A 24,132-nucleotide genomic window follows, 5' to 3' on the forward strand; every position below is an offset into this window, starting at 1 on the left:
ATATTAAAATATGGTGAAGTGGTATGAGCAGCATTTTCTTAAGATGCTTAGCTTGCAAGTCTTAAGAGTGAAAAACTGTTTTCTACAGTACTATGATTTTCCGTTTAAGTGCTTACAAAGTACTTTCAAAGAGCAAAAGATCTAAAAATATCTTGTATCATACGCAGAATTCATTGTGTTGATGTACCCCTGTAATCAGTCATCCTCCCAGAAGTAATCTAATAATAGCACTATCATTAACTTGCACTGACACAGTGTTTTCCAGTATAAGGAAATCTGTACAAAGTGCTCCCATTTTACAGAAGGGAAAAGAAAGACAGAAGTTCAGTGTTTTCATCATGATCCTGGTATTTCTGAGCCAAGAAGGTCTCTAGTGTTCATGATCAGAGCACAGGGCATCCTTCACAGATGATCCTCTCTCCCCTGTGAGAAGAGGTTCTCCTGGAATCAATCCCTGGGAAAGATATTGGGGAGCAGGTGGGGATTTATTGAAAAGAGGACACGGCTATTTGAACACTATTATAGTCATTAACAATGCAGCCATTAAGCTGAACATACACAGTAAATATTTGTGTGACTGGTGATTAGCTGGAAAAAGTGAAAAATGAGACAAAAATGCCTATGTTTTAACTGTGTTTCAGTTAGGTGTCTGACTCTTTCTGTTATGCTATTCTGTGCTGTCATCTTTCTATAGAGCTGTAGGCTTAGGAAATGCTAGATCAAATTGAGAAAGGTAAAAGTGAAAAAAAAAAAATTCAGTTAGTTGAGAAAAAGCAGACCAAGAAAAAACAACCAGCTGTAGTCAATACTGTTCAGAGTGAAAAATGTGGTGTTAATTCTCTCTATTTTTTTTCTCTAGGAGATCATTAGAGGGCTTTATGGTCTTTCCAGATCAGTACAAAAGACATTCTATATCTTGATGTGTCTCTATGAATTTGAAAGATATGACCTCCATAGGGGATACTACTGTTGGTTTTACATCATTAATGTTTCCCTTCATTTATTTCTGCAGAATACCTGCACTATCTTTTAAAGTGGGAATTGCCTGGGGTGACAAATTGAATCTCGAATCTTTGCACCTGATGCCATGAGAGCCTATAAATTAGTTATGGGCTAGGAAGATACAATCCTAAATGTTTCTGTTTCTCATAGAAAAACTGACCCTTGGGGTCACTAACCAAAGAATGAAAAACCTGGACTTGTTAACAAGAAAACAATTAATTATTTACACACATGTGGGTATTTGCCATTAGCATCTTTAGAAGTAGACGTCCTTGTTCTGCTAGAGTTACTTCTGCCCTTGAGACTGTAGTTGTTAAAAAATGGCATTCAGTGAACCCCTTTTAATACCAGGAAATATGTACAATAGAAACTATGAGTTAAAGCAGAGCTATATGTGTCCATTGCTTTTGGTGTTTCAAAGGAACCAAAGATTAAGCTATCTTATTTCAAAGCTGCAATAGTGTAGAATCACTAGTAGTAACTGTACTGTCACCCATATGGTGGTTTATTATTCTAGCACATTCATGGCCAGGATGAAGCAAATAAATTATTGAGTGCTGTGGGTGATTTCATTTATGTATGTATGTATGTATGTATGTCATTGTTAGAGCAAACAGTAGAGAAAAACCTTGCATCCTAATACAACTCCCATGGGGAAATCTTAATGCCATTCAGCCAGGTGGAGCTTCTATGCGTTTTTTTTTCCATTCACTGCCATCCGCCTATCCATCATAATGCCCTGAGCACTTTTCATCCATGAAAACTCCTTGCTATAGCAATATATAAGCTTTGTAAATAAAGTCTGGCACCCCTAAGGGGAACAATATAGACTTCTAGGAATTCTCATATATTTAATCTGTTTTAAGGCCTGAAAAGTATATTTCTGCAATAAAATATTTTAAGACCTTTTTGTCCTGGGAAATTTCTTTTCCACAGCAGGTGACCTTTACAGGTTCTATCTGGCTACATAGCTGCTACGGATATGAACATTTAGGGATTTCAAATGGATACACTATGATGCAGGCATTTTGTAAAGATTACTCCAAGGCTGAAGTACTTCCCTCCCCCCAATATCTGAGCAGTTTGGGAGCACCAAGGCCCATGTTATCACCACAGATACATGCAAAAACTCCCAGTGGCTACAGCCAAAGCTGCACATTCCATCCAAGGGCGGTATTTTGGTTCTGAAAGTTAACTAGGATATGAGAGAATAGAATTGGGTTTTGTACAGCCCGTTTCATACTTGTTATGGCTCAAAGCATCTTCTAAGGAAATAAATGAGATACTACTAGCAATGGAGCATGTAGCAAGGCTGAGAAGACATTAGGTGCTTCGTAGAAGATCACACAGTGTTTCAAAAAGCAGAGCTTGATTTATTATGAAAAGCAATAGTGGCCAGAATGTTATTGTTTTTTCCTTTCTCCTCCTCCCTCTGTCTCTTACACCCACAAAAGATGCCACTGAATTTTTAACTTTAGAGTTTTTAACCCACTATCTTAAAACTATCCACTTTTTCTTTTCCCTTGGCCTTGTCTTCTGAGCATCCAGCAAGAGCTGGGTGTTAGGTTTGAAAAACAAAACGCTTTCTCAGCCTGAACCCTACAGTGTCAAATGCTTTAGTCTAGTCATGTTGACATCACATGCACAGCTATGTAGTAGGGTATGTGCAGTCATTTGGAGAAAAGACACTCTTAAGCAGCTAAGCAAGGTAGGCAGAGGTTTCCAGTAGCTTCTTTAGGGCAACCTGCACTGCTAGAGTAGAGACATCTGAGCTGGCTCTGTCTCTGCTCACTCAAAACTCAGGGGTATGCTGTGCAGCACAGCACCGGAGCTGACAAATCAGGTGGGAGTTTAAATTCAGAAGCAATGTTGTCACATTTAGCTCAAGCAAAGCAAAGACTAGCGAGTGCTTCCAAGATATTGGACAGGTCCTACGTAGCTTCTTGCCATGACCTGGGAAAATCTTCACTGTGTTACCCTAATTCAAGTCCCCAGGAGCTTCAACAGCAAGCTACATGTATCAAGCTCCATGGTGCAATGAAGACCTGCCCTACAGACCCCAATCATATGGGAAACGCTGAGCCAGCAGATTCCTCTATAAAGCTCATTGCAAGATTTGAGGTAGCTGGGATGATGCAAGAGTTGGCAAGCCACTCGAGCCCAAATGTTAAGTTTCAAAGGGGAAAGAGTCAGTTAGTGCCTGAATACAGTGTATTTAGCCTGGTGTTCCCGGCACCACCAATTTCTAGAATTTGTGGCTTCTCATTATCTGTTTCTGATGCAAAGTGGGAGTTGCATGTGCCTGTAATTTCCCCTCTAAATCACTCTGTGAGTAAGCGCTCTTGCGGTGACTGCATAGTTTTCACTGCTTGGAACAGTCTGAATTCATATTACTGACATCAGGATTGGATTTATCTGATGATATTTCCTTAATTGTTTACTTTGTTAAAACATTTAATAGAATGTTTCTGGAATTATATACTCAATATTTTCACTATAAAAATGAGCAGCAACATCTGTATCTGTCTGCTACTGCATTTAAAGTGCTAGGATTTGATCTTGGGCAGTGCCAAGATCACTGCTTTTGTAGTTTGGGTGGAATAATTTGGATGCAATCACATGTTTTCTTGCTGATTATTCTCTGCTTTACAGTAAGCAGGATTATGGGAGGTGCCCTTAAGTAATGCCTGTAATAATAATAAGACATTATATACCTACAAGAATTCATAGACTCATGTACGTGCTACATTTACACTCTGTATCTGATTTTTTTTAACAGCTCCACAGTAATTGCTTAGTTGAACTGTCTCCTTTATTTTCTATCTATGTATCTATATATCTCTGTTAAGATAATCCTTCCTGCTGTTCCCCTTTTTAGGTGGCTGTAAGGGCTATCAATACTGCTGATGCAGGACCGAGGTTTTTTAACCATGTAGTGACTGGGGCCCATTTTGCCCCCTTAACTCATAAAAGTCTCCCTAATAATCTATAGATTTGCACTTTGGTGATACAGTGGAAGCTAAAGAAGACATGATATGAAGACATATGATAAGAAGCCCAAAAACTTCTGTAGTGTTTTAGCTAGAGTTAAGGGAACATTTGCCTTCCTTTTCAGAACATGCCAGTAGTCACAGGCAAAAGTCATCTCAGGAAGGACAAAGTGGAGCAGGGTCAGGGTGCTCCTCCACAGGGAAGTGTCAGGAGAAGGGGAAAAGCTGGAAAGGAGAGCCAAGGCAAGACTTCTAGGAAAAGGAATGTGTGGCTGCTCCAGCTGCTGAGGGAAGGGGTATGAAGGGTTGAGATGCCAGAGCCTGCTTGCAAGGAGCAGCCTCCTCCGGGCACAGCCATCCCTCTCTGCTCTGGTGGGGCACCCGCCAGCACCCATCTTCTCTTGGCACAGCAGGCAGCAAGGCTGCTGCAGCTTTCCTGCCCCCAGCAGTCGGCTGCCTCCCTTACCTGCACCTAGAGTTGGCCGGCAGGGTTCTTATGGTCTGTGCAATTCTGGTGAAAAAGGGAAAAATAGAAACCCCAGAACTGTATACACACATACAGTTACACGGAAGCGTTTGTCAGTGTTTGGCTGCAGGGTAAGTCAGGAAGGCAGATAATGAATGTCTTAATTAAAATGGTGGTAATGTTGACTGTACAATCAACATTTTTTTTTAAAAGGTAGTATATAGGTGAGCAATGTGGTTAGTGCCTTATTGACACCCGCCCTTCCAAACAGCAAATGGTTGTGGGAAACAGGATGGTTTGTGGGTTGTCTTCAGAAACAAAGATTTCTGTAGTACCTTCCACTTAAAGAGATTGCAAAACCTGAGCTAAAGCTGATGAATGACATGGAGTCGGAAGACTGTTTAAAGCAACAGGTATTTAACCTGAAAGTCAGTGTGCTTTACACAACCTTCTGTGCCTCTGCTCTGCAAAGGAAGGGAGCTTACAGCAGCCTTTCTAGCTGTAGCAGGATGTGTTTTCCCCTTCAGGAGCTCCCTGCCTAGACTGGCATGAGCACAGAGGGGGGTCTTTTCTTACCTGCAGAGGATGGTTAGCTTTCAAAAAGCATTAACCTCTTGCCAGGCTCCACCTCTTTCACAATCACAATATTTTAGCTTAAAAATCATAACATGTTAAAGACAATTTTGCATTCTTTTTCTCTAGCCTCTGGCTTTCAAATCGTGGGGTTATATTCAGGTCAGACTGTCAGCTTGCTCTCTGCAGCAGTCTAAAGGCTAAATCCCTTTAAAAAAGAAAATAAATCTTCAGTTCTCACATAATGACTTGGTATCTGGAGCTGAGGCTTCACAGAAAAGATCAAATAGCCTGAGCCTTGTGACAGAACTGTAAGAAATGGCAACTCCTCATTATCCCATAGAGCAATGTTTCAGTTATGATATTAAAATGGACCAAAAGGACCCCTTCAGCCTTTGAACATTCCCTGAGACAGATGACCAAGGATATAGTCCTTGTGACAGGAGCTGCTACTGCTTCCATGCTGTGTGTGTCAGTGATTGTCACTTGTGATCCAGACTCTTACATTGTCATAGATGCTCACTCAAGTATGACATGGAGTTAAATTGGATGGTTGTGGCATGCAAAGTGGTAACGAGATGTGGGATACTGTGCAAAAGTTAATGACTCATGGGCACAGATGGGGCCAAAAGTGGTTATGAGTGGCTGCTTGACATTAAACCCCTAGAAAGTTTTAGAAGAGCAGAGGTAGAGGGACTCTACAGAGAACAGCTCGTTCTCCCTTGACGATCTTTCCTTAAAAAGAGAGCAGGATCGTTGTCCCATTTGGACCCAACCACGAGTTCATCTCAGCCTGCACACTCTTCTCCAACAGCTGCAGCTGTGTTACAGCAGCCTCTGTGCCTGTGCTAATGGGATAAAAGCATTTCCATGTGCTCTTTTCATTCAGAGAGCGTACACCCCTCCCCACAGCCTGCAGCATATCCTCGTTCCCTTGAAATTGATTCAGATATTAAAGCTTGTTAAGTTTAATTATCGCTAGAAGTCTGGGAGGAAACAAAATCTTATGGCCACTTTCAGCTGTTTCAAGATAGGTACGTATAAATCACAAATGTGCAATCACTTATGGGAAATTTGGAAAGCAGTAATATGTACCAAAGAGAATGATCATAAAACTTACACGGTCTTCTCAACCACGTGTGTAGGGTTTTGCAGTTCCTGGCCTGGTGAATATTGTTCCTTAGTGAGGGTGTCTCACGGTCTGTACCTGCACAGGACAAGCTCACAGCCACAAGGTGCAGAGTGGTGACATGCCAGAGGTACCATTTGCCTTTCCAGGTTTTCATAAACAAGCCCATGAACAGGTAGATTGGTACTGGGACAACTTTGTGCTTTATCCTGAAAATTGTTAAATCCCCATAATTTCAAATGAAGTCAAGGGGAAGAGCTTGCCTTCAGCCCTTTTACCAACCATGTGCAAAACAAAATTTTATTTGGAGAGATTTTTTTTGCTTGAGAGAATATAGAATGAGACTCACGTGGAAAAGTTTTCCCCGTGATATATACCCCTGCTATACCTCTGCTATGCTTCTCCCAACACAGGGATTTCTGATATGGAGGAAATACTGCATTGTGCATGGACAGGGGATCAGCCAGTGGACATCTACTCTTCGATTTGAATGGAGCTCTGTATATATATATATATATACACACACATATATATACACACACACATATATATACACATTTATCAAGGCTGCATCTACTCTTCCTCTCTCTCTCTCTTTTTTCTAATACAAAAGCTATTGCTTTCATTAAGTTATGTTGTAGCAAAATGGCACCATAACAAAAAGTAAATTGTTCAGGCTACATTGAGGGGCAGTGCAAAGACAACGGTACTGGTTGGTAGCTGTTTTTATGGAGGGGCTGAAGAAAGAAGTGTATTTCTTTCTTCTGTTGTTGGGCTGACTTCAAATCAAAGTTCACAGGAAATCTCAGTTTACAATTTAGCATCATTCTCTCTTCTCCCATTATAGTATCCATGATGACATCTGGCAGCCACAGCAGCAGGCAAGCTCCACTATCCTTTTTTTTTAAAGTATTTATATGTTTGTTGAGAAGCAACCACCCAATCTAAATAAGAACAGTGGCTTACTTTCAGTTTTGCACATGTGCTACGTGCTTCTTAACATTGTCTTTTTTTATTAAGGAACTGTTTTAGTTTTCTTCTGATGTATAATCTTTCTTCTTGTATAAAATTTTTCTGTAAAAGTTTAAAGCCTCCTGTTTCTGCTGTAATGACCTCCTGTCTTTCTGTTCTGAAGACCTTTTCTTGATATTTAACTTCATACCACACAGGGAAAAAGACCATTACTAACAGATCGGGGAGGTGCTATAAAATGTTTTTTGGAAGAGGGTGTAAAAAAGCATGTATCATGTTTTGTGGAGGATGCTGCACCTAGTATTGTGGTTGAAAGAACTGAATCACTGTTTTTTCACACGGAGATGGGACTGTTTGCTAATGCCTGTTGACAATGTATGCTGATGATGCTTGTCCTCTAGGCTGAGCTCTAGCAAATGCTGTTAAATTCCAGACTCTAATCAAACATCTTTCAGAAACATTAACATTTGCTAAATCAACATCTTTTCCTCTCTCTGTTGCATGTCATAGATATTTTTAATATTGTTCGCCAGTCTTTCTACAAGGCATAACAGATGGCCACTGCTTCTAATGAACTAATTATATTACCTAACCCTTTCCTTGGGAATGAAGAGGTTTGGGCTTGATTTTTCATTGTGTTACCTCTTGATTTCTATGAAGTGTCTTGCATCTGTCATCAGTATTTTCTATTAGTGACCCTGATGACAAAGATAAGAAGAAAGTTTTTGGTTGAAAAGTCTACTTCCAGTTTTAAATGAAAGAACAGGTACTTCTCTAGGTATTGCTTTTTGGTTTGGTAATCCTCTCTGTTCATAAAATGTAAAAGAGAAAACTCAATTCAAAAGTCTGTGAAGAAGCATAGAGCTGTTAAGAGCCAGCTATCAGAGTGATGTAGTAGATCTACACTCTTCCCAGAGACAGATCTTGGGAGTGTTCAGTAAAACCCTCTTCTCCTTGATCTACCCATAACCTGTTGGACACAACTGTTTAAAGGATTTCATGTCAATATCCTCCAGGTGGCTTCTCTGCATGTTCCTGGTGACATGCTAAGCCAGTTGGCTGAGTATTATGGAGGTACTAAACTGGCAGATACTCCTACTGGACTGGAGGTACTAAACTGGCAGATACTCCTGCCAGGAGCCTCATATGATGGAAATTGGCCTCTAAAATGTGTTGGGTTCAAGCTCTCAGGTCCAGTGTTTGTACAGACAGAGATGCAGCCTTGAGTACTGCCGCTGGAGAGGTTCACCTGCTCTCTGAAATACATGTCTGTCCTGCTGCAAACCTGAGTGTGCTGTCAAAAGGGACGTGCTGGGAGTGTTAGGAGCATACTGGCAAGATGGAGTCTTTCTGCAGCATGCTCCCGCATGTGCATGTGAATGGCTGAGTGAGAACAGAGACTCCTCAGATTCAGAATATACTTGATTCCTAAACATTTTGAGAAACTATTTGGCCTTTGACATTGATGACATACCATAGATTGCTAATAATAGCATGCCTGAACTTTTGTTAGAAAAATAAGCACATCCCTCAGTAATTCCCACACTCCTAGGTTAAATCACCACAGTATCGTGTTAATGCCAGGGCTGATGAAATAGAGAGAAATAGTAAAATCTCAGCTGAATAAAATTTGTTCTCCTTTGAGGGGTCTTTTTTATGAGACTGAAAAGAAGAACAACAAGATGTCAGCTAGTCATTTGTCAGCACTACTGCTCTTGATAGGGGTGACAGGATGCTCTTCTTGTCCCACCCTCTTCACAAGTGTCGAGATCTTACGCAAAGATGCTGATGTTTTGCTGAATTATTATGGCAAATATAGTTTCATTAATTACTCCTAAAATAAAGGAAGCATGAGTAAGAGGAAGAATTCACTGAGTTAAGGTAGAGGAATTCCTGGAAGGAAATACTATGAATAGACAAGCTTGGAGAGGAAGCTTAGTCTGAAGGTTAGATTGTATTCCTTTTGTTTGTTTTTTGTAAGATGAATAAAATCTATCTCCAAGAGAAGTTCAAGCTTGGATATTAATTCTATGTCTTCATGTTTTCTAAACACAGAGGTAAGGACTCCGCCTGTTCACACCCAAAAATAGTATGAAACTGATTATTCACAAAGGGGGCAATAGTGGGATTAATGCCAAAATTCCTTAATATTTATTCTTTGTGAATCTAGGAAGAAACGAGTAAAAGAAATCTGAGTGCAGACAGGGATAAAAGTTCATTTCATTATGAGGAAACCTGTTTTTTGTGTGAATCTTGGAGGACGTAGTAATTGACAGAATAATATTGTTTCCACAGAGTCATTATACATAAGATAGCTGCCCTGGTATTGAACTTATTTCTCACCTGTCTGGACATGACATTCAAAAGTGCATTGTTTGTTTGATACAAAAATTCAGTGTGTTTGGGTTTGCTGGGTACCTCTTCTGAAGGCAAACAAAAAGTGTGTGTTAAATCAGGAAAGACAGAAAGAATATGAAAATAAGCAAGATGGATTGATATCCACATACTTTAAGCGGAATGGTTTGAGTTATTCTGAGGTTTACTTGCTGGTGTTTTTATCCCCTTTATGCTGACTATCAGGATATCCTGTTGCTATAGGCTAACGTGGAATGCACTCTGCTTTAATGTTCAGAGTTCAGTGGTTTAATCGTATTTTCACAAGCAGAAAGCTGGTCCTTAACAAAAATTTTTTTGTCCCAAGGGTCTAGGCATATGCTGGGAAGAAAATGTATCACAAATTTCAAGTATGCAAACTCTTGTGGGCTTTTAAGACTGTGGCTACAGAGAACTTAGGGCAGTGGTGTAGTGCTTCATGGTGGTGGTAGTGCTGGGGCATAAAGTGTAATATAGCGTACTCCTGGTATGCACCACTAGTGTACTTACTAACAAACCAGGAGAAAAACAGTTGCCATTTTGAATCAATGCTGCCTTCTTTTTGCATGTAGAAATCAACTTTATGCATTAGAAAGGTTTAGAAACAGAGTTCATGTCACATCTCAGGAGCAAGAGGAAGATCTCTTACAGTGTTATGAATGGCATTATCAGCAAGAAACAGTAGAGCATTGCTAAATTCAGTTCTCAAGCTCAGCTGAGAAGCAGCAGAAAGTAAGGAACTTTAGTTTTTCCCTGCAAATAGAAAGTTTTTGCAGTTCCTACAAGAAAACAGTGTCATGGCTGCCTCTAAGGGAGCCCGCTGAGTGTTCCTGTTTCATTCTGAGGTGCTTGACATCCAAGCTGGCAAATTGACCTCAGTTACAAGGGCGGGGCAGTGGAGCAGGGCAGGGCGGGCTGGGCTTTGCTAGTCCTCAGCCTCAGGCTTCCCTGTCAGCCTGTGCCCGCAGGCAATAAATAACCATTGAAAAGTCAAGCCCAAACCAACTCCTTTCTACCACAGACTTTTCTCCCTCTTCTTAGTTTACAGAATTTCAGAATGGTTTGAGTTGGAAGGGACCATAAAGACCATCTAGTTCCAGACCCCCTGCCATAGGAAGGGACACCTTCCACTAGACCAGGTTGCTCAAAGCCCCATCCAACCTGGCCTTGAACACTTCCAGGGATGGGGCATCCACAACCTCTCTGGGCAACCTGTTTCAGTGCCTCCCCACCCTCATCATAAAAAATGTCTTCCTTATATCTAGTCTAAATCTGCCCTCTTTCAGTTTAAAACTGTTACCCCTCGTCCTATCACTACACTCCCTGATAAAGAGTCCCTCCACATCTTTCCTGCAGGCCCCCTTTAAGTACTGGAAGGCTGCTATAAGGTCTCCCTGGAGCCTTCTCTTCTCTAGACTGAATAACCCCAACTCTCTCAGCCTGTCCTCATAGGGGAGGTGCTCCAGCCCCTGATCACCTTCATGGCCTCCTCTGGACCCACTTGAGCAGATCCATGTCCTTATGCTGGGGATCCCAGAGCTGGATGCAGTAACTCCAGATGGGGTCTCACCAGAGCAGAGGGTCAGAATCACTCCCTCGACCTGCTGACCACACTTCTCTTGATGCAGCCCAGGATACAGCTGGCTTTCTGGGCTGCGAGTGCACATTGCTGGCTCATAGTCAGTTTTCCATCTGCTAATACCCCCAAGTCCTCCTCAGAGCTGAAGGGTTGTATATGAGAAAGTTTTGAGCGGTTGTTTTCCTCAGCAGTGTCTCCTGATCTTCTGATAGCTTTTTCAGTTTTTGTGCATTCATGAGTTTGGTATGCATGAGTTTGTTGTTCTATTTTAACATAATTGTACATATTTTCATGGAAGACTTCCAGTTCTTTCTTTTCCCAATTCTCTGTCTCATCATTTATCACCCCATACACTTTTTCATGCTTGCTCCTACAATCATCATTTATTCTGTAAGTGCCATACGTACCTTAAATACTGAAACCAGTGACAGAATCATTATGATAGATGATATCTATCTTGGTAAACAGAGGGTTAGCTGTAGGTTTGGGAACAGATTTCCTTAGAATGGCTAAGCCTTCTGGAGGCTGACTTCACCATCACCTTCAGACTTTGCAAGTCAGGTTGGTGTGTGCTGAGGAACAAGGAGGCAACAAAAGTCTTTCTCACACTTCAGAAAGGAACTCAAATACAGACTGAGTATGGATGGATTATTTTGTGGATAACAAAAGTGGCGATTGTAGAATAAACATGACAATTTTACCTCTGCTAACTACAGCACAAAAATGCTTCTTGCTGAATGCTTATTATTGTATTTGCAGATTGACTTCATATGTACCACATGTGCTTATTGTTGTTGCGTTGTAATTTCAAGCTTTTATGAAGTGATAAGCCACATATTAATAGTTTTAACAGAAGGTGCTCTAGTTGTTAACATGGTAACACCTTGCAAGAACAATATGTTATGTCCATTTTTGATTCTAGAAATATGCAATATTCTGCACTTCAAAATACATAAGGTAAGTGCCTAGTTAGTACTTAGATCTGCTCAATATATTATCTTCCACAAATTCCTACCCTGTTGCTCAGTCCTGCTATAAAAATTTGTTGCCTCAGACTGCAAAATAATAATTCATTTCCCAGGAAACTCTTTGGGTACAAGTTGTGAAAGCAGATCTGGAAGTTGCAAGCACATTTGCTGTTGCTTAATGTTACTCAAAACTGAACTGATTACTAACGCTGGTATAGTAACAGGTGTCCAATACATCCAAGTGAGTTATTACCCTAGCTTGGAGGAATCTTTTTTTTTTTCCTTATCACAGTCAGGTTATCAGTGGCATATAGATAAAATCCTAGTCACATTCAGCTCAATAAAAATTGTGCTGTCACTACTGTAAATGAGTTTCATAGTAGCAGGATTCCACCCTATGACTGCAGCTGATGTCAATGAAAATTTTCAAAATAAGGTGCCACATATATAATGGTCACAGTGGTCCAACGAAAGTCAAAGAGTGGTGTTTTGATCATAATAAAAATTAGGGAACTTTTTATATTTGTTTACATTCAGGATATATGAATAAATAACATAAAATTAAATGAAGTTAGCATGTTAAAACTTTCCTTTAGTTGCCTCATGAAGGGGATAAACAGGGATAAAATACCAAATTTGATGTCTTTACAGTACCTCCTTTCAACCTGCCCTTCTGAGCAGGCAGTGCATGAAAGCATTTGTCCATGAGTAATATCTTATTAAACTGTCATGATTTGATGTGACACATTTTTCTCCCTATTTGCATGCCTGATAATAGACTTCCTAAATATCACCTTCAGGTCCATTGGCAAAAAAGTAACCCATCTGAAAGAAGCATTGGATCAAATGTTGGTGACGGGACAACCTCAGGGCCACACCTGAATGTGAGACAAAGGGTTCAAGCCATTAAAAGCTATATGGTCTATTGCCATGGTAATGTTCAGTTCTTTGTGTAGTGCGAGCTTGTTGCCTTGTAAACACATTTCTGTAACTCATTAAATCCTCTGAAATAAAAGCTCTTACAATTCCTGTACAGTGGAACAGTCATTTTTTGATTTAGCTATAAACAGGCTACATAATGAGCTACCTAACTTGTCCCCTTTTCTGAAGGAGGAGAACGGTTAGTGATCTCTCCTTTCTCTAAATGGTACAAAATTCCACTTCATGTGAAAGATGAAGGAATTGAAGGTCCTTGACAAAACAAAAGGGGTGCATAAGCAAATGCCAGCTGCGCAACTAACATTTTACGTAACAAGTAAGTATATATATTTTGTGAACCTATTTAGTATTCATCTTAAGAGAATATAGTAACCATAGCAACCCCTTATCACCTGTTTGAAATACTGCAACACTTAATGAAATGTGTGCCAAATGCCCTGCTAATATTTGTAAAATGCTGATGATAGTATTTCTTGAAGAGAGCTACACTGAAAGATAAATGTGTAAAAATGCTTGAGATTCACGATTCGCCTGTCTACTATTTCCTTTCTCCTTGCCCTTTCGCTTTGTTTATATATATATCAGCTTTATTTATCAAAAGTGAAAGATTAATAGGTACAAGGAGTCACTGGAGAGAGCAGGGTGGTGGACACACATCACTTCACCCACAGCGTGCCTATAATAACTGCCCTCAGTTAAGTGCTCTGAAGGCTTTAGTGGTTTGTGGTGGCCAAATAGAGGCAACATAAAGGGAAAGGTTTCCCAAAAGGGTTGAATATGGGATCTCACAGGAAGGCAAAATAACTAGGTAAGCACAGATCCCTCCTTTGAAGCAGTTATCAATTTACAAAGACAGTTGTGCCATTTACTTTATTTGCAGGCTTCTGAATCACATAGAGCTGTAACAGTAATGATCTTTCTGGCTGTAGTGACAGCTTCTGCCATTTTAGACTCTGCATTTCAGGTGCTCTCCCTTCCTTTTCAGCTTCCAAGCTGCAGCTGGTCAGAGCTTTATGCTTCTAAAGTCTAAAATGTGGGCATGGCAGGTGAATTGGTATGCAGTGTTATTTCTATGCCTCACAGCCATAAAGCTAAGGACACTGGGATGGCCTGCAGAGCTCCCCTGCTGAAGTGTCATCTCCTTTTCCCAAAGGACTCTGTGCTTTGTCCTTTTTTTGTGGTGGACTTTAGTTTCCCAGTCTATAAACTACTTAAGAGAGGCAGGTGTTTATCAGTTATCTGAAGATCCCAGTGAATTCAGAGTTCCTTTGATAAAAGATATATGGAAACTGTGTTTAAATCACAATTTGTTTCATTTCAAATCCTCAGTATGATTCTTCTTTCTCTCTTACTTCATTCTGAATTGCTGTATACTGTGTATACTTCCATTCCTGAGTATGCATGTAGAAGGAAGGTAGCAAAATCAATGGTTACCAAGTGATTTGGTAATTGGGCACCATGGCTGCACAATTCAGCCTAATTCCTCTGTATGTGCTGCGGCATCTTCATGTCTAATTTTGTTCTGCAGCACCATGTAATACCAAGTCTTAATTGCAGGTGGTAAATGGGAAATTGAGAGCACTGAAAGTGTTGGTGGCTAGAGCTGGCAGGATTATCAAGACATCACTCCCCATTCCCATTGATATGAAGGACCTTCTTGGTGCCCAAGAGGTGTGGAAAAGGCCTCTATGAAATGGGAGTTAGGACTTTGGCATATCATTGCAGTTTCGTAATGTATTACAGCAAAATACAAGCTAAGGAAGATGTTGGAACAAGAGGGAGACAGTATGAGCATATGTGACAAAGTGTGGCCCTAGGGATCAAAATCTACATGAAATAGTTTGGAAGGCATGCATTAACGTTCACTGCTGGGGTAATGTGCAGTAGCAGCTACTTCTATACTTTTTTTTCCTGCTGTTAGTGCAAAATAATGATGTTGGAGAGTGTGTTGCAGTCAGGGGTTAGAATGCTGGATGTTCCTGTAAAAAAACACATGTACTCATGAATATCTGCGGTATCTGTGAATTTCAGCGTTGAAGTGACAAATGGAGACTATTAATAAACTGTGGAAGTAAGAGATGCAAAAATGGTGAGCATTTTATTTCTGTGCTGGCATTCACATTCCAAGTTTTACCCTAATCAGATTTTCTGAGTTACTGGATCTTCATGAAAATTTTAATACCAACTACAAAAGTAAGGTTTTTATGGACCAGTCTGTTCTTTTATTTTAGTATTTTTTTATAAGAGTAGCTTATAAAATGATAATCAAAGGATTGGATTATAAAACTGGTTTGCCTGGAACCTGGAGAAGTACATTATCTTTGCAGTCATTGTCTTTTATTGCCAGTGCCACTTAACAAAAAGGGAGGCCTGAAGAGGGGACACATCTGGAAATGTGAGCTAAATAAAGAAAAAATTCTTTTGGAAACCGGTAAACCTACCATATATATGTCTGTAATTAAAAGGAATGAGGTACAGTGCCTCATAAAAGTACCATCTGAAAACAGTTTAAAGGTTAAAAAATGGCTACTTGGCACAGATAGAATGGTGAGACCTGACCAGACCAGTCCTCCCAGGGCAGTACTCCCAATGCGCCTATTATAAGTGTAGTGTTTCAAACCCCTCCTTAGGTGGTGTACACATAAATAATTTTAAGCAAAGCTCCTGGTGAGAAAAAACATTAATGCAATAGGGAAGACTCTCTGCGACTGTCTCTTATTTTACTGCTGTGACTAACGCTTTGTGATATCTGCCCACGTCCTTGAATTACTTAATTTAAAATTCTCTGGTTAAGAAGGTTCTTTTGATTTTCTTCTAAATTCTTTGCCTGTTTTTCTCATATGAAATTAAAAGAATGTGATTTTTTTTTGTGTAAAACTTCCCACATAAATGTATTACATATTCAGCATGAAGCGCCTCACTGAAGCAGTGTTGGAAGGGATAGTAATTTGATATTTCATAGGTAATCTGACCTTGATGGTAACCCCAGTGAACTCCAGAAGCTTATGAGTCAAATCGTGAGTCACATACGTTTGCAAAATCTCAGCTGTATAAAGAGGTTTTTCTGGGCAGAGTCTAAGAACTTCAGGTTTGGGTTTAGGCTTTTTGTTGTCATTCCCCAGCCCTCCCACCACAGACCTCATCTCAACACAAACTTTGCAATCCATTGGTACCCTGGCTAGGGAAATATTTCACTCAGTTGTAGGGAAGACAACCTTAAGACTTGTTTCTTTTCAACAGAGAAAGTCCAAGCATATACATTTATTTTTACTTGAAGAATTTGAATATATTTCTATCACACATTCATGCATGTGCAAACACACACGCAGAGTTTTCTACAAACAATTTCAGTAGTCTACTTGTGTTGTCTGATTAATACTGTCTTTCCCACTCTGGCTACTTACATTTAGCCTAAAAACTTGTAGTCACATCTACAAAGATTAGTCTTTTTGTGTCTTTCATTCCCACTTATGAAAGAGCCTGTGCTGCCCTGATTACAATAATGTTTAAAGATGTTTCAGTATTTATAGATTTATTCTCTCCCTTATTATCTTCAGGAAGATAAAGGCAGCTTCAATACACAGTTTGAGAATTAAAACGCGGCAGATGAAATGCCTTGCCCATGGACACACAAGCAGTTTACAGGCTGAAGTTTGTAGTACTATTGTTTAAGATACAATCCTGAGTTGCTTTACTTTACAAAGTTTCCATGTGACCCTGTTGCTGTATAGCTGACAGACAAGTAACTGTTGCATCTCCTGTCCCAAGAGGTTGCCTGTTCCACAGAAGCCCTTTTTCCATGTGGCAGGCAGCTGGCATGGGTATCTGGGGCACTGGAGAGAAGAGATAAATGAGAATTCCCTATGGAAATATTCTTGGGGAGCTTCAACTGCAAAAAGTAATTTTCTCATTAAATTAGATTTCATGAGAAAATGCAGATTATTGACAAATTTTTCTGCCTAGAAAAATGAAACAAAATATTTTAGTCTGACTTGAACTTTTAGACAACTTCAGCTCTGTTGATCTGAGCTGAAACATCTGATTTCTAGTCAGTGAAATATTGGATTGTTGTCCCTCCAGTGGCATTTTGCTTCATGGGATTTGTAGACATGCCTGATCTCCTTTTTTACCTCAGTGTGACCAAAGCTATGTAGTGTCATTCCAGGGTAATAGAGCAGAACTTTGAAATATCAAATGTTTTCTGAGAACAAGAAATGTAGAGAAGAAAAAATGTGCAGAAATATTCCAGTTTTTCATGTCAATGCCTTGCCTCAGCTAGGGGGTTGAAAAGATATTAAAATACCAGCATTTCTTCTGTCTTGGGAAGTTTTGCAACACAGAGTAGATCTCTCTATAATTCTTCCTGGACATGGCATAGTCCCGACAGTGCTTAGAGTTTCTCACTTCTGGCACAGACTTCTGCATGGCGTATGATATGTCTAACCCACTGTGTGCAGGTTTAAGAAAAACTCTCTTTTAGAGCAAATGGCTTAATTGTGAGAATGTTACACATTTTTTGGTAAACCTGTGGTTGGGGGTTTCATTTGAAAAGGAAGGATTTGCATAGTTTGATGGTCTCAGCTAACATACAGATAATGGGAGTTTGAGTAGGTACCTGCTTGATTCAGTTGACAATTTATCAGTTTAGGCTTTAGTTTGTTTCAGTGAAATTGTGGCCAGATGTCTCTTCATTGAATCTGTGTGATCATATGTTTGGATATAACTCCTGGAATAGCAGAACATACTGATTTTGGAAGCTATTGTTTGATGTTTGGCTGTAAAAGGCATATACCATACAGCTTTTGCTATTTGCCTGAATCTTTATTTGCTTAGCTTGAGCCAATGCATGACTGATTTTTACAGTCTGTCACTAAATAAGTAGTTGATACAAAATGCAATTAAATAGTTACTCTTTTTTTCTATGCTAATAGGGGTTATGGAAACATAAGGCAATTCTTGTCTTGTAACTTTATCATTCTTGTTTTCATGGATGTTTAAGACTGGAATATTAGGAAAAAACTGGTGTTATTTAACTGTTATCTATTACTTTTAAGAGTAATGAGGTATAATTATCACTGAAGTATCAAATAACTGTAAAACGCTAGGAAATAAAATGGAGAAACAATGGTAAACTAGTTATGATTTCCATTTAATTCTGCACGTATGTATACTAGAGTACAGATGTTTTAGAAACTCTGAAACCTTAGAGCATCCTTCTTTGTCAGTCTTTTTAACTTAGTATACTTCCATCTAATTTTGGAATAGACTATCAGAGTCTTCTTCTCACTAATTTATTACACATGAATGTACACCAACTTATTCAACCTAGCAGATCAAGTATCTGCCTCATGGCAGATGTGGTGAAGTGAAGTCCAGCAGATATTATTCTTTTGATTAAAACACCTTAATCAAAAAGTCTAGTCAGTGTTGTCATTAAGGCAAGTGTAGATGGATCATTTTTTTAATGACCTTTCTGTCTGTCTGAGCTGTGGATTACTTAGGTTGCATAAGTAATGGAGGAAGAAGTTGTCCTGAAGACATCTTCCCTTCTCTCTTGCCTGTGACTGGTGCAGCCCCAAGTGAGATCAGAGCAGTTTGAGGGATGTTGTAAATAACCAAGTGAGGGCAAATGGTCATCTAAGGACCACTCCACCAAGAGGACTGCAGGATGCTCTGATCTTTCTCATCTCTGCTTGTTTTAGTGAGACCCTGCCAAAAGACTGAGTCATCTTGCTTGAAATGCAATGAATTTCCCAAACATCTGCCTTAAGGACATCTTTGTGCATTGTTGCTTTCAGTGTGTATTTGTAAATATAAGGATGTCTGACATTGCTGGTCTTATTTTTAAACTTCTGTAGGAAAACGTGTGTGCATTTAAATACCAGTGAGTCAGACACTCTGCCAGGGTAATTAGTTTATCTTCACTGCATTCACTGCAGTGATGTTGATAAAAGCAGTTAAGTACTGCTTTGTGAAATCCAGCTCTGCACATTCTTACATTCACAAATATTAACTATATATTTTAAAATCATTGTGTGACGTTTTCACATCTTGAGAACAGTTTTTCATATTAACACTAGTTCAGAATCCCTTCCTTTTTTAATACTGTCTTCTCAGAAATTTGTCTTCATCTTGCAACCCCATATTTTGTGCCAGTTTTTCTGGAAGTTATTTTTACATTCCAGTGTTGCCTTGAGTTATATATTCTAGTGTTATCTGGGGTTATTAAATAGTATTTTGTATTCTGGACATCCTGCTCTTCCTGCAGGTGCCAGTTTGAAACTGCCAAGGGAAGGACTATAAAAACCATTAGAAATTAATTTCAACACCAACAGTTTGGGTGTGAATATTACCTTTTCCTCTCAAAGTGCAACAGTTTAGCTGCTTGTTTAATTAAAAAAAACATGTATTTATTTTTTATCAGTTGTATATATTGCAAATTAAGGGCAATCTGTGATTGACTTCATACCTGAAGATGTTGATTTTCAAGTTATGTTTGTTTCTTTCTAAACTATGTGCTGGCTCATATTTTTCCCTGCTGCAACTCTTTCAATCCTACCATATAATCAGATCCTGGGGTCTGGTCTCTCTCTATTTGGCACAGCTCCATAAGGAGACAGAGTGGTTCTTCTGTCTTTAGCATATATTGAATTCTCTGGGCCCAGAAGGATTTCCATGGCAGCTGGAATTCAGCTAATGAAAGTCCTTTTCTCCACTTCCCGTTCTGTGCTCCCCCTGCAGCTGGTGCAGACCTAGCTTGGTCTGGACTGCATAAAATTGTGTTGCACCAAAAAAACTCCAGTGACTGAGTAATTCCACAATTAGGCTGCTTTGCATCTGCTCTACCAGTTCAAAACTGTTCCTGTGTTTGGTAACTTATTGGAAAGAATGAACCTAATTAAGGAAGGTTTATTTAACAAATCAGAATAAGCAAAAGTTTCAGATTTTGAAACAGTGATAAATTTTTGGTATCAAGATTGTTGTCGTTACCTTGTCACAACTTTCAAACCTTGTCACAACCTTCAAACACAACTTTCAACCTTCAAACTTGACCACTGCATTGATGAGCACTGAACTAAGCCTCATCCCACTAAACTCAGCTGAACATTTCTACAGTGAGAGTTGGCATGTGACAAAGAACATACAACACCAAGTTTACTATGTTTTTGTAGAAATATGTGATATTTGTACATAATGTACAATTTGTAACTGGTATTACTTGGTGGTGGGTTTTGCTGCACATTTATAGGAACTCTCAAAGCTTTTTGGCTACTCAAACCAGCTCAGGACACATGCTAAAATTACTTCTTTATCTTAAGTAGCAATAGAAGGCAGGATTGTGAGTTAATACCCAACACCCTGAGCTCTCACAAGTACCTGCTAACTACTTTTGCCAGGTGGGAGCAGAACAGCATGGAGCACACTGAAGTTCTTGCTGGTCAATGCTGCTGGTGACAGAGCCCAGCTAAAGTTATCCTGCCTTGCCTCTGCTTTAATGAATGGGACAACATGGTGCTTGAGACACGAGGCTAGATGGAGGGCTTGCGTGTCTGCCCTTTTTGCCTGGGAGGTGCTTGGTGTGTGATAAGGAGTGTGGAGACACCTGCAGTGAGCAGCAAGGTCAGAGCTACTTTAGTACTTCTGTGTCTGCTGAAGTCACTTATAGCTCCGAGGGCAGGATAAAAAAAAACCCTGAGGTTGGATAAGGGGGATCTGACCATTACTACTTACAACCAGAGTTCACAGAACGTAAAACTGCCAATGGTTTGGTGTACTTGTGGCCATTTGTCTTTTAACTTGAATTAATTCTGTCAGAATCCTCTAAAACTATCAGGCTCCCAACCATGACTTGGTCTCGCTTATACAGATCTTTGCTCTCAGTGACTCCTGAACTTACACCTGGCACCACCTCCTCTGGCTGCCCTCACCTCTGTAGTTTCCCACTGGACAGACTGTAAAAGTTTCCTCCTTCAGTGACAGAATCTTCTTTCACTTCCCAAAGACCATATGACTTTCTCACGCATGCACATACACTTGTGTTATAGATGTGAAACTGGATATTCAAAAACAGCACCTGTGTTTTCTTGCATCCCAAGTGGCAACTCCTCTTCCTCACATCTAGCTATACCATTGTGTCTTTGGATGCTGACTACCTTCAAAACCAGTGCAGATGTAGACCTTCTCTCTTCCTCTCGTGTTTTTCAGAAGACCTTAAGTTGTTAAGTGCAGAACCTGGTTTTCTGAATCCCCGCCACGTGATAGTACTGCTGCCGTGCGGGTTGATCATGAAGCACATTCCTCAAAGGTGGAAAGTGAATGGTGGAATTAGAATGCGGGTCATCTATGACACTTAGTTATTTCAGTAAAAAAATAGTCTGCACTCCACCCTGAATGTGTGTCATTGACAAAGGTTTTTTTTGAATGATTTTGGTTTTTTGCTAAGTCTAAAAATGAGTTTTCATCCTATAGAACTGATTTTTTGATGCCACATTCTGCTGAGTTTTCAGAAAAACACAGTTCACATCCCTGTAAGGAGTACATGTTGTATATGAAAAGGTGTGCACTGCCAGAAAAGTTCTGCAACTGTTTTATTTTTAAAATGTTGGAGTTCTTACTGAATCATTTGCTATGTTTCCACTCTGAAACTGTCCCCAGACTCCCTTTCTTAAAGCCCTGAAACCAAATACAAGGTTTTGGGGTGAGTCCTTTAGAATCTGCTACTAATTTTGTAAGTTTTGCACCTTTTGCTAAATCACCTTCACTTCATGGAAGTTTATCCCTAAGGCTCTAATTACTTCAGAAGAGCATTTTTATGCTTCCTTTGAAGGCATCCTGGAGAGGCTTCTCCTAGATTTAACCACCGTAAAGGTCTTCACATACCACATACTCATTTCAAGTGACACGTGTCCACTGAGCTATGTTTGGGGAACAGAGGACAAGCATTCCCGTTAAGTGCTCTTAATGCACCTCTCTGTGCGTTGCAGCTGCTTCGAGCTGTTGCGCAAGCATGCAGGACTAGACCGGCACTGGAGGATCACTAAGTTGTCTCCACATTGGTTAGTGTAAATGGCTGGTCTCACTCTTATGCAATGTGCTATGTTGATCTCTGGAGAGAGCTGGTTTCTGTTGTACATTAAAGCATATAATGGGATCCTTCCACCTGAGGACGTGCACCAGGCAAGAGCACAGTCAGCCCTGGAAAAAGTGCAGTAGTGCTTTAAATCAAGTTTTCCCTCCATCTGTGCCTTTCTTCTGAGCTGGACAGTGCCAATATTACACAAACTCCTTTCTTGGTTGCCCTTATGTGAAAAATCATTATTGTCTTTAAATGGGAAAGCAAATGAATAAATTTTTCAGACCTTTTCTTCCTCTCCCTGTGACATACCAGTGCTGGAGCTTATCATAAGTTAAAAGGAAACATATTTTAGGAAGCCTTAAATTAAAATCCTGGCAGCACATCTTTGTAATATTTTTTTTTTTTTTTTCTGCAGCTCAATTCAATAAGATTTCTTGTACTGACAGGAATTTTTCTGGATAGTGACTACTTTTTGCACTGGTTGATAAAACCCTTGAAGAAGCAAATCCATGACATTGGGGCTTTTTTTTGGACATCAGATTTACCCGATTGTCCCCTGAGATCAAAAGACAGATTTCCATTTAGAGTGGACCAGAGAGACTAACAGGTTTCTGAACTGATACTAAGTTAGAGGCAAAGAATTTGGAGAAGACTGGATGGTATGGAGATTTGTATTTCTCTGGATTTTTTTTTTTTTTACTCCAGAAAGCTATAACTCAAACAGCAACTGCACTTCAGATGAGATTTTTCTTTCTGCCTTTGTTGGTTTATTTTAATGAGAGCCACCAAGGGGCAGCAGATAGAAGCTGATCTCGTTGTTAAAATCTTTAGAAAAAAAAAAACTCTATTATTTTTTCTTTTAAGTTGCATTTTGGGTCCAGTGTTATCTTACACAAAGAATTAAGCTTCAGGAATGAGGAAATCACCCCGAAGAAGGCAAAACAGATAACATGCTAATGCTAAGCATGATTAAACATTTGCCACCGAAACAAATAAAGCTTTGCAACAAAACATTTCCAAAGCCTATGGATTCATGCACATACTTCTATTCCTTCCAGCAGACAGACACTTGCTCTTGGTGTAGACAGCAGGCTGTATTTTAGTGTTTCCTGCTCATGTCATTACATAATTTACTTTTTAATCTGATGTGAGGAAATTGGTGCTTCTGGAGTGCATGTGGCTCTGACTCGTACGGGATATTGCCACTTCACCGGGCGGCTGTTTCTGCGTCACTCTGATGTTTCAGTAGTTTCAACTGGACATTCACAATTTCTTGCCGAAGCCCTGGGAGCCCGTTAAGCTTTAAGCAGACCCAGAGCAGTCAGATGAGAATGGGAATAATCTCTCACACCGCAAATTGACTTCCCTCTTTGTAGCCCTAGACACTGTTTCCAGCTGCTTTCAGTCTTTTAAATCCTTGAAAGCTTTCCTAATCCTCATGTAGGCAGCCTTTATGTGCTCTACCTCCCTCCCCTTCCTCCTGATTGGCGAGGCTATTTCATGGCCTAATTCAGCCAACTACTACATCCCTGGGCTGAGGTTTGAAATAAGAGCCAGGCGGACAGTTGCCTCCCCGCTCCCGACTTTTAATAGGCTGGGGGAGGAAGGTTGGGAAACTTGACATTGTCTTAAGAAGAGTCCCCCCAGCAAAGGATAAAAGGGGTGGGGGGGAATAAATAATAGGAGAGAAGAGGAGGAGGGGTGGGGGGGAAACTTGCTTACGGTGGGAAACTTGATGGATTTCTGCCCTGCCGACAGCAGCGCGGTGTGAGCAGCCCCTTGCCGGCTGGATGGATGATGGGAATCTCACCATGAGGCAGGTAAGGAGCCGCTGCCCGCCGGGGCCGGCTGGGCGAGGCGAGCCCCGACAGCCCGGGACGGGACCGGTACCAACCCCTGCGGAGCTCCGGCTGCCTTTGTGGTTTTTTTTCTTGTTGTTTCTTAGCCTTGTCAAAAGTAAGTTTCCAGGGTGAAAAAGAAAAAAAATTTTAAAATGTAACCGATTTGAGGGTTTTTGCTTAATCCTCCCGGTAGGTAGCAATGCCACGCAGGTCATTGTGCCTTT

General features: G+C 40.2%; 1 protein-coding gene across 2 annotated transcripts in view; it reads left to right on the forward strand.

Annotated features, from left to right (window-relative positions):
- Positions 1–24,132, forward strand: part of MID1 (midline 1) — a 358,868-nt gene that overhangs the window by 184,882 nt on the left and 149,854 nt on the right. Inside the window, exon 1 of one of the 2 annotated variants that reach the window (XM_074814840.1) lies at positions 23,804–23,887. The exons of the other annotated variant lie outside the window; for it this stretch is intronic. The gene's annotated coding sequence lies outside the window, so the exon portion shown is untranslated. Of the gene's footprint in view, positions 1–23,803; positions 23,888–24,132 lie in introns of those variants that run through there. 2 annotated transcript variants of the gene reach the window in all.

This window comes from Strix aluco, chromosome 2 (assembly GCF_031877795.1).
Source record: "Strix aluco isolate bStrAlu1 chromosome 2, bStrAlu1.hap1, whole genome shotgun sequence".
NCBI classification, from domain to species: Eukaryota; Metazoa; Chordata; class Aves; order Strigiformes; family Strigidae; genus Strix; species Strix aluco.